The following is an 11,894-nucleotide window of genomic DNA, read 5'->3' on the forward strand; positions in this document are numbered from 1 at the left end:
TGAAAACATCACATTGCTCCAGCGTCGATTATCCCGGTTTTGACGATCCCTACACCAACGACGTCTTGCCTGAATGTGATGATCTCTCAAACAAGGGATCACGCGAGGACGTCGGGCGCGAAGGTGACCCCTATGCAGTCGATTCCGAATCGTCTGGCCACTCACTCTCACACCAGTGTCTGTTTGAAGACGAGCGCTGATCTGATTTGCTGTGATGACACGATTTCTCAAGGCCAAGGTACGGATAAATCGATCCTGGGCTTGAGTTGTCGCCCTTGGTCGACCTGAGCGTGGTCTGTCCTGTACAGATTGTGTATCACGGTATCTGGACCATAGCCTGCTTATGACAGACTGAGAAACATTCATCGTCCGCGCCACAACCGCCTGTGTTGTGCCGATCTGTAGCATGCCAAGGGCACGTAACCTTTCATTTTGGGTAAGCCGACGCATATCAAAATTTGTTTTCTGGTCACTAAAACAATTAAACTTATGTTTCCACCCTGGAATTCAATGCCACAATGACTGTAACATTCAAAGTCAGAGTCGTGCAAATCTTGGGTTGGACCCCCATGATGATCCCAAGCATCACCTGCATTTCATGCGGTAGCTATTGGTGCGTTTGGGCGTCACATTTAACTGGAAATGTTTCTTCTGTTAGGTTCTATAGTGACTTTTTTCGTAGTCATTTGCATATTTTAGTATTATGCCCCCAAAATCAAATATCCCCTACTTTTTTTGAATAGTTATGATGAATGGTGTGAATACTATTGTACATCAAATTGTACATCATAGGTTGAATGGTGTTAATACAATGATGATATACTGTACATCAAAGGTAGAATCGTGTGTAGTAATAAGATATACTGTTTATCATAGGTTACACTATGTTAATACAAATATAACTACAACTCCAACGGAGTACTGAAGGCTTTCACCACACCGAAAACGTCACGGTGAGCCCAAGATAGTATTCTCGACAACATTTTGAAATCGAGGTTAAGCTCGATACCAAAGACGCAATTAGAGTCTACGCCGAAAAGTCGCGGTCGAAACCGGAATCGAAAGGTATATCACTTTAATGATCAAAGTCTAAACCTTTTTGTGCGTAATGTGAGTTTACGTCGAAATCGAAGTAGAGCGTAATTAGAGTTGACATTAAAACTCAATGTCGTAATCAAGACACACCGAAGTTATGGTCAAAACTGGAATCGTAATAGATATTAAGTTAAAATTGTAGTCCTAATAAGAGTTTAGGTTGAAATGAAATGAAATGGGGTTTAACATCCTACTGTTCTGCTCCTATGCTGGGCTAATGAAGACAGGCATACGTCATACAGTGTGCTATGAGGGAAATTTTGCCCGGGTAGCGGCAGTATCGCCTACACTTAATCTAATTCCAACTGCCAAGGGATCTTTTACGTGCATTCCAATGTATACACGGGACCTCGGTTTTTTCGTCTCATCCGACGGACTAGACAGCTGTCCTTGTTAGGCCCTCCGTTCTGCATCACTGACAAGGGCGAACCTTGCCGGAAAATCTAGATGAACTTTCTCGGCCAATGCGGGGATTGAACACCCGACCTACAGGCTAGCGAGCCAGCGTCTTACCCACTTAGCCACGTGATCCCCAGCTTAGGTTGAAACTCAAAGTGTAATTAGAAATGAAATAATTTTCCATGGTCTTTAGCACTCAACATCAGTTTTTCTTTTCTATATTTTTCGTTTATAAATAGCTGCAGCGGAGCGCTTTTTATTCATTGGTGTAAAGTGATCTCGTCATGTAGAGTATGTTCACTCTAGAATCACCGGCCCCATATTTTGGTTAACAGTAAAACACGCTTAGTTCAACAATTGTCACCTTGAAAAAAAAAGCTCTCTATATATGTATGCTTTATACGTTGATAATTCTCAGTCACTTTTTTTCGTACACTGAATTTCTGACTGACTGTTATTCAAAGATTTCATAAACAAGAATACCGATTAAAGTCTCTACAGAGTCTTCGTGCACGTTAAAGATTTACATCATTTCCGAGCTGCTCACAACTTTAGCAATACTTACAAGTGTTAACTGTGAACAACGTACATGGAAAAACATCAGTATTCAGAACTTCTTTCAGTTTCTGAGATCTACGCGAAATGGAAAAAGAACAGTTTCGCGAATTTGACGAAAAGCAATGTCGTGGTCCACACCGAAGTTATGGTAAAATCTGGAATCGCAAATTGATTCAATATTGAAAGAATTATCGCCAATTTTCTGGTTTCGTGCGCGTTAAAGGTTTGGCGTCACAAACATGCAAAAACTTAATAATAATTACAGCTAGAGTTCATGCTTAAACATCATCCGGTAATCTGCCACAAGTACAATACATCTACTACATCTACTACAGCAAATTGGACGTGCTTATAAACAGCGTCAGCCGTCGATTCGGTCTAGATGATTACGGTTATGAGATAATTTTGACAAAGAAGCAACCTTATTAATTCAAAGACTAAATATTACATAAAGAAATCAACTATTTCTGTTATAGGGTCAATAAACCTATAAATATAGTTGAAAACATTTGAGTTCAAATATTGTCAATGTGAAAGAAAAGGCACTCTTGAATATGCCCTATACGTGCACAGGCACCCATTTTTCAGACTTTTTGTCAATTTGTCAACTGGAAATGTATCGACACCATCCCCACCTAAACCATGTAGTCTAGCTCCAACGAATAATGCATTTGTAGCGAACATAAAAATATGACATCGCAAAGCTATTGAGTAGCGTTCACTGGAAGATCGGAATTCGCCGGAATATGACCGGGAACTGTATTGCTGGGAGAAGGACACTAAATTGAAAACATTACAACCAGTAAACTTGCTTCGGAGTCTTCCACGTGGCTCATCAGATGTGGATGCAAGAGTGACAGCTAATGTAGTACGTGTGCTTGTAGCTGCACTAGGGATGGCTTAGAATATACAATATTTTGCGCTTGTGCTGTCATAGGTTGCAGCCAGAAACACGACTAAAGTATTAAATTGGATATAATTTGTCTCTAGTTTGGTTCGGTGAAATAATCGCCCCCAACCGCCGCTAACTAGTTAAAAGGCCATATTGTCTGGCATGTTTGATTCTACTATTATTTAATCACCCCACATAATAATTGATTTCAGTGTATTCCATGGCCCCAGAAACATACAGTTAGACACCAAAATTATCATCCTAGAATAAATACTATGGGAGCCATAGGCGATTATTTGATGTGGCGGCCGTCTTCGACGCCATCTTGAATTTCCCAAAACGCTCACGGGTGACCGAGGTTCACCTGGCAGATTCTGAGCGAGGACACCCTAGGCTTCTAAAATCAATCATAAAAAAACTTTGTATACAATTTCCAGGTTCAGCCATAGTTCTGCCGGACTAATACCACAATTTCTTCTCAGACCCCCTTATCTTCCTGTGTGGTACTACATTCCACAATATTTTCGACTTTTGATTGAGTGTATTTGGTCTGTGATGTTTTTTACCAGTCTAATTGTTTGACAAAAAGCTGTTTAAAAAGGCGGTAAAACGAAAAAGGAGTGAAGTGGTATTTTGCATTTAGTCTTATGCTATTTTGCCAACGTGCAACCAATTTATTTATAAGTTTTATTTCATATGTTACAAATGAATACGAGGGTATAACTCTAAGAATTTTGTAAGGGAAAATAAATCTTTGGTAATGCATATCTTATCATAGTTGTATAACGTTTACATCCCACTTAAGAAACGAAATCGATTATCAGAGCTAATGCTGATGCCGACGTAACAGACGGTGTCTTTGTGTTGTGAATCGTGACGTCGGAGTAATGATCATTTTATTCTAATACCTTTGTAAATGAGACAACATCCTTACTTTAGACACAGACTAGTCGATACGCCCGAGATCTCAAGGTCTATCATCCCTTTCAAGGTGTAGTACCTCTTGTCTAACCTCGTGGGTTTTAGTTGGGTCTTTTGACTAACCTCGTTGGTTTTAGCTGGGTCTTACGGACATGTAAGTTTAAAAAAAAATGTTTTATGATAGTCTCGAAATGTCATAGTTTATTAGAACAATGCGCCGTGATGATCGAAACGTCAGGCCGCTTATCTCTTGACAGGGATGTCACAAGGAAAACCTTTTCAAGTCTGAGCTTTACATGTCCTGGGTGACACCTGGGAGATTGATTAGGAAAGCGTGGCCCGTGGTTTGAATAGCTTGACATCATTTCACGGGAGCTCAGTGAGTAAGACTCTGGCTCGTTAACCAAGGGGTCTAGGTATTGGCCGAGCAAGTCCCTCAGGAGTTTCAGATGAGGGTTCCTCTTGCCCCTGGTGCAAGGATTGTGTCTAGCCGTTCGGGTGGCACGACAAGTGAAGTCTCGTATACACGTTGGTGTGCACTTAAAAGATCTCTTGACACTTGTTATTCGATATAAGAGTAGGTAGTAGTGCCGCTGTCCGTGTAAAATGTCTGTCACAGCACACTGCATGGCTCATGTCCGACTTCATTAGTCCAGGCAGAGCAGAACAGTGGCACGTTAAACAACATTTCATTTCATTTTGTATTTCAGTGATTCAGATTTTGAAGTTAAGAGTTTTCGGCTTTTCGATGACGTTCGCCTACTAAAAGTTAGAGACAAAAAGACGTAGATACTTGTTTTAATGCTGACTGTAGTCATTTTTGTTTTATTGGATAAATAACATTGGGATACTGTTTTATGGGGGCATTAGCACCATAACCACCATAAAAATAAATGTAATTTTTAATATGGTATTCAGTAAAACACATGGAGGAATGTTCGTAAGACTTGTAAATAAGAAATTAAAACGCCTGTATCTCAGCAATGGATTGACAGGTCTGTCCCATACAATATAATTGGTAATCCCTGATGTAACTTTATTGTCCAACCACTTAAAATTGTAGTGATGCCCCTTTAAACTTACCAATCTTTATAATGTTATATATTGCTGTGGTTACCAGTCTCTATGTTATATATTGCCTTGGTTATCGATCTTTTTAACACTCGAATTGCTTTAATCATCCATTAAATAAAACCTTGTTCTGACATTTGTTGTCTTTAACTACATGGGGAGCCACGGTGGCTAGGTGGTTAAGACGCTGGCTCGCTAGCCTGGAGGTCGGGTGTTCGATCCCTGCATTGGCCGAGAAAGTTCATCCAGATTTTCCGGCGTGGTTCCCCCTTGTCAGTGATGCAGGACGGAGGGCCTGACAAGGACAGCTGTTTAGTCCTTCGGATGAGAAGAAAAACCTAGGTCCCGTGTATACATTGGAATGCACGTAAAAGCTCCCTTGACAGTTGGAATTCGATATAAGAGTAGGCGATAGTGCCGCTGCCCGGGCAAAATTTCCCTCATAGCACACTGTATGGCGTATGCCCGTCTTCATTAACCCAGTATAGGAGCAGAACAGTAGGACGTTAAACCCCATTTCATTTGTTAAGGCCAGCTCAATCTTCGTCAAGGGCGAGATAGTAGGTTAGGGCTAGGGTTGGAATTAGAGCTAGTCCTGTTTACATCTTGTGACCTTTCACCAAATTTTGAGTTGGCCTTATCAAATAGATCTAGCTGGGCCTGGCATGGTAAACCACAACTGACAGTCATTTGGTTGAGATAAAAACAAAACACACTGATCATCAGTGAATATTCGCTTTTCGTAATCCTCTGCGAAAATGATTGCAATGTCCTACGTGTATACATTGACAGTTGGAAATCGAAATAGGAATAGGCTGTAGGAAAATGTCCTTCCTAGTAGGCTACGTAAACTAAATGCCCATCTTCATTCGCCCATTTGGTATCCCCATTTCCTAAATTAGATTCAAACAATCTTCGGGGAAAGCAAAACATTAAAATCCTATTATTAATTATTTTTTTTTTACTTTTTAAGCCATAACTGAAAACTACAACGTTAATAAAGAAGCCTGTTCATGTTCATGGTAAATACATTATTTTAATCATTATACATACGGTCAAAGGGTAAAAGTTCAAAACAGCAGGCTATATTTTGCCTTCTAAGAATTTGGCTTTTAAATCCTTTTACATGATTTACAAAAAAAGTTAATATCAACCAATAAATAATTTTAAATTCTAATTTCAGCGAATATTATCCACTGTAGTGTCATATCAAAAATCACCAAAGGCTAAACCATTTTGATTGTTGTAAAATGCTTAACCCAGGAAATGATTTAGTCCGCAGGCCAGAGAGCAGAAATTTATACAGTGCCGACACTTTCAATTTTAGCAAATTCTACTTCCGATTTCAGTTATTACTCGCTGTATTAATTTACACCCAATCATCAATTCCGAACCGAAGAGACATGCTACCAGCGGAAAATACAGCTAGCTATGTTTAGTTTTCGAGCGATAGTTACATATGCCATTCACCACTGTTGAACTGTCAATTTCACTGCTAGTCCGTCACCGTCTTATTCTCTGCCTTCATGATGTATTCGGAGGGTAGGTAATCCTCATTTAATGTACGCCTATTCATTGACAAGGATGTTGTGTATACCGGTACTTTATGGAACATCCTATACCACTTTTATATCCCCACCCTCCATTTCGTTAAATTCCACTAGTCCACGACAACAAAAGTTCTTGTTTTATGTATCTGCCATCAACTTCTGCTCCAACTGAGATAATGAAGATGGGGATTAGCATGGGCGCAGATCCTGGTGGGGACACCGGGACGCGTCCCCACCAATATCTTTAGTGGTGACGACATGATATACTGTGTCCCCACCACTTATTTCCGATGTTTTGCTAACTGTTTATTTTTTTAAATTGAAATCATTCCAGGGCTTTTATTGACATTTCAGAAAGTGTAGAGTTGTATCAAGCGTGAATTGCCATTTAACCTCTTTATCACATAGTACACAAAGTAGCAATTTTGTGATAATTATTAAATCTTTTCCAAATATCACTAAAATGTTTTTGTATAATAATTTAGTTGTTTTTCAGTTGTCAAATATGAATGCAAATAAAAACTAAACCGCTGCCTTTTAATCCAAATATATCTGTACGTAAAAACTTTGAATTTTAACTGGGGTCCATATGGACCCCTTGAATATACCTGCTATGTGATTCTCACAACGTGCACCGACAAGGGTTAAAATCGTAAACTCTGGTGTGAATGAGTGACCTCGTGGTCTCTGTAGATACAGTCACACACTATTATAGTTAAACACACGATGACAATATACTGATAATGTTGTAGGTTTCCGTTATTTACATCCGTTGTTTTATAGATCCTCATTAAGTGTTGTATAACTTATAGTGTGAACATTCCTTGACATTTTTACACACAGAATTAATACGAGAATATCCGAAGACGAATATATTAGCAAGGTTGGGGGCGGTACTGAGTAGGGCATACGCCCGGGGCGCCGGGGCGACTCTTCTTTGTGGGGGGGGGGGGGCTCAATTTATCTAAGTGCTCACCTTGGAGGCTGAGATAACAAATCACCGCCCTTCACTTCTCCTAAACATGTGTAAACCAGGACATATTTCATCGACTAGAGGGGTAGAATAATGATTTTTCCAAGACATATTATAGGGTTTTTCGATCAAACGGAGAGTTGACGTGGAAATAAATATAACAAATTTAATAAATAGTTATTTAGACAAGGTGTTAAAAGTATAAAAGATGATATTTTAAAATTATTTGATCACCAAAATGCAACTGAGCGAAGACACTGAACAAAGCGGATACCAGTATGCAATGGCGGCGGGGGGAGGGGGGGGGCTTGACTAGGTTAACTATTCGTCGTAGGATATCCACAATAAAAATATTCTCGTATTAATTCTGTCTTGAGAACCTATAAAACAACTGATGTAAATAACGGAAACCACACCTACAACATCGTTATCAGTACCCTTTCATCGTTTGTTTAACTATAGTGTATTACTGTATCTGCACGGGGTCACTCTTTCACAGTAGAGTTTAAAATTTTAAGTTTAGAACAGAGATTTAAAATATAACATATATAATCTGGATATTATAGAAATGTCTTGTTATATAAAGGATATTCATGATATAGTTCCTTAATTGTGTCCAGCATAAATCAATGTATTGAAGATAAAATACCAAACGGCAAATAAACTGCAAATGAATTCTCCCGGTACATGCGCATTAGGAAAGGCGACGCGTCGCCTTTTTTTAGGCGACACAAAACCCGACGTCGCTTTTTTCTAAAGGCGACGCGGGACGCGAAGTTTGCGTCGCGCGTCGCTTTTTTCAAAGGCGACACGCGACGCGCGACGTGGCCGAAATAGAACACCATAGAACAGTACGCTGTGCCTCAATTCACGCCACATGGCTAACTGTTTACATCACGTGGTTTGATTGACAGCTTGCAAGTGACATGTATTTCGTCTGCTTTTATGTTATTGTGCTTGCTGACAGCGTTTTTCAACATAAACAGATTACAATTATGGGCATGTGAGACGTATAATATACTATATAGTGCATTTTGGCACATAATGTCGACGTGAACGGCTTTTCCTTTTTTCTTCCATTTCCTCTTGAGAATGGCTGCATGGGCTCGAATGTCTATACGGCATTACTGTAGACCCATAGAAGAGATATTTTATATTCCAATACGTTGGTGTCTGACGTTGACATACTTTGGAAATTTATATATTTATTTGAATATATATGTGCCACAAGTCCCTTGAAATAAATAAAAACACTGCCAGGAGACTCAGCACGCACAGAAACATTCAAGCAGACGAAACATCTCTCACATGCAACTGTCAATCAAACCACGTGATGTAAACAATTAGCCATGTGGCGTGAATTGGGGCAAAGCGTACAGTTCAGTATGAGAGAATTTACTCGAGGGCTTTGTTTACTAAAAGTTAAAAAAACATCAATTCGTGTTTATAATATCCTAATAAACAGCCCATTTGATCAGATTTTTGGCAAAGGGACGACGCGTGAACACAATACAGCAGTAAACTTGTGCCAAATTTGTATGCTTACTATAGAGCCCAGTGAGCGTGCTGAACCAACTATGTCACTTCCGGTTGAATAAGAATTAATTTCTCGCTTACAAAAACTTGTTTGCTTGTTTTACAGAGGGCATTATTTATCAATAAATATTTAAGATTTATAGAAACCTTGTTGAAAATCGCCGGTCTTCCCCTTTAAGGAATAACTGAGATTTTGTTTTTATCTGGTATACTTAATGATACTAACTAAAGGATTTAGTTTGAATATCAGGGGAACCCTTCATTGCTAGATTTGCTGCCATACTAAATAAACGTATTTTTAAAGACTGGTTTCTATCTCTCCCTGTGGAATATAGGCAATTAAATCTAAAATTTAAGACTCGAACCCTCTATTTTTTGGAGTACAGTAAGCTGAGCCAAGAATCGTGTACTTATTATTACAAGTAAGTGAAATGTTTTGCTGTTTTGAAGATGGTTTAGAAATTTAGGAAATTTATCGGAAAAGACATTTTTTAAAACCTGTCATGGGCCGTCCAGAAAGAAGACAAAGGGAAAAGGAACGGGCAGAGTGGATATAAGTGTACTGTTTAAAATATATTAAACATATTGAATGTTTTTTTTTTCGTTTAAAAAATTGCTCTCTGTACTATTTTGTTATTGGTAAAAACTCCTCAGAATCATTAAAATAGCTATGGGAACAATATAAACAGCTAGATTTAACTTTAAAAAAAAGCGAAAAGTTATTATTTCAATGTGGTCGCCATTTTTGAATTTTAACGTGGTAAAATTCGCCTTTGCCATCGGATTGTTAATCACCAATGAATAATACAGTAAAATGTTACATTTATTTCAATTGGAATTGAATATTGATATGTTTACCTGTGTGTGTGGCTTGTTTTAGTTTATATAAATTAAAAAATTTGTAGGCCTGTACATTTGTGTATCCAATTGAATACACATTCTCAAAGACTTTACGTAGTCTTCGAACACTACTGGGAATGGAGGTGGAGCTGGAATCTTAGTAGTGTAAATATTTCTAGTTCTTGTAGTGTACATGAGAGAATAAATCGTGAATGGTGGCTTGAAGATTTGTCTTTAGATTAGATTTCGTATCATTTGCTGCCTCAGGGATTAGAATTGTTTGCCAGAGAATGATGCTGAAAATACCCACATTGTGCGTTTTAGAGCGTCTAGTTTTCAAAAAATTCAGGGGGAGGACCCCCTAACCCCCATCTATACCAATAGTCGCCCGCGCATGTCCATAAAGATCGCAATCTATGTACATAGTGGAGACGTAAACGTTAAGTCTACAGGTAGGGCCTATGTTGCATAATAATGGACCAGTCGCAGAGGCCTCAATTAACCCTAAGTAGCCCCATCAGCACCAGCTAGCACCTGTGGTCAACCATTATACCGTAACCCAAATTATTTGGGGCTCACGAGAAACGTTGTCTGGACAATGTATGTGACAGGGGTCTGACAATATTTGTGACAGGGGCCTAACAATATCTGTGACACACAATATCTGTGACAGAGGCCTGACAACATCTGTGAGGGGCCTTATTTCCGGTCTTGATTGTGATGATAAATGTATCAGCATAAATAATTGATGTAATTCACAAAAGCCAACACAGCAATAATATTACATGTATTTCAATACAGTTTTAGTCATACAATATTATATTATTTAAAACAAATAATGTCATATTAGCCTACACATAAATCTATCATGACCTTCACCTATATCTGCCATTACATTACCCACCCTTGGTAAAGATAGAACTGTTACTGTTGTATTAATGGATGAAACAGACTGTCAACAATCTAATATAATATCTGCCATTACCTTACCCACCCTTGGTGAAGATAAGAGCTGTTACTGTTGTACTGTTGTATTTCTGGATGAATGAGACTAAATAAAATGTCAATCTAATACTGCATGACTGTGCTAAGACTAAATAACATGTCTGCAATTTAATGTAGTATTTCTGGTCTGAAGCCAGTGCCAATGGAACAATAACAGCTCAATCCCTACCAAGGTTAGCCATGGAGGTAACAGCCATTGAGGTTGAATGAAGAGAGTGCAAGCTCATTTAAAAACTTTCTAGTTATCTTGTTTTTTTGAAGACTGTTTCAACCGTTTGTTCTTATGTGTGGTTTAAAGCCGTGTTTACATGATACAACAAATCCATACAACCGTTGGATGCAACATATTGGACGACCGTTTACACGATACAATAGTTTTATCCGTTGTATGGCAACATTTGTTCCTTCTTAGTAACTGAATAAAATGGTAGCAACAGACTTCAAGGCGACCCTTCTCTTCCCCGTCGTGAATTTTTGATGCCGCAGGTTCCACAAAGTCTGTGCTTCCTATACACATGCTGATTCAGTTGGGGATAGGTTTAGATCAATTTTAGAGGACGTCAAAATACTCGAAGCGACAGAAGACGACATCTTTTCTGGTTGCCATGTCAGATATGACGTCATACAGCGTATGATAGAAATTGGTCGGATGAGAATAGAACTGATCCTATCAATACAAGATGTCTATCCGACCATTTGTCTGGTGAGTTGGTCGGATGCAACTGTTACATCCAACGGTTGTATGGATTGGTTGTATCGTGTAAATGCCGCTTAATGGTCTAGAGGGATACATTAAGTAGCATACTGAAACCACACGATATACTACGCACCGTCTTAAGCTCCAGACCATTAAACTGTAAACAACTTAAAATACAGACACTCGCACTTGCTTTGCAATAAAATACGTCACGCAGGTCCAAAATTTCAATTAGTAGTATGCTTAGCACATTGCCTAAACCTTTTTTTGAAATAATGGTACGCCAACATCAAAGGATGACGTCACATCTGCATTTTAAGTCCAATTAATGTGTAGGCGGTCCTGAGCAGTGGGAGG

This window comes from Patella vulgata, chromosome 6 (genome assembly GCF_932274485.2).
Source record: "Patella vulgata chromosome 6, xgPatVulg1.2, whole genome shotgun sequence".
NCBI lineage: Eukaryota > Metazoa > Mollusca > Gastropoda > Patellidae > Patella > Patella vulgata.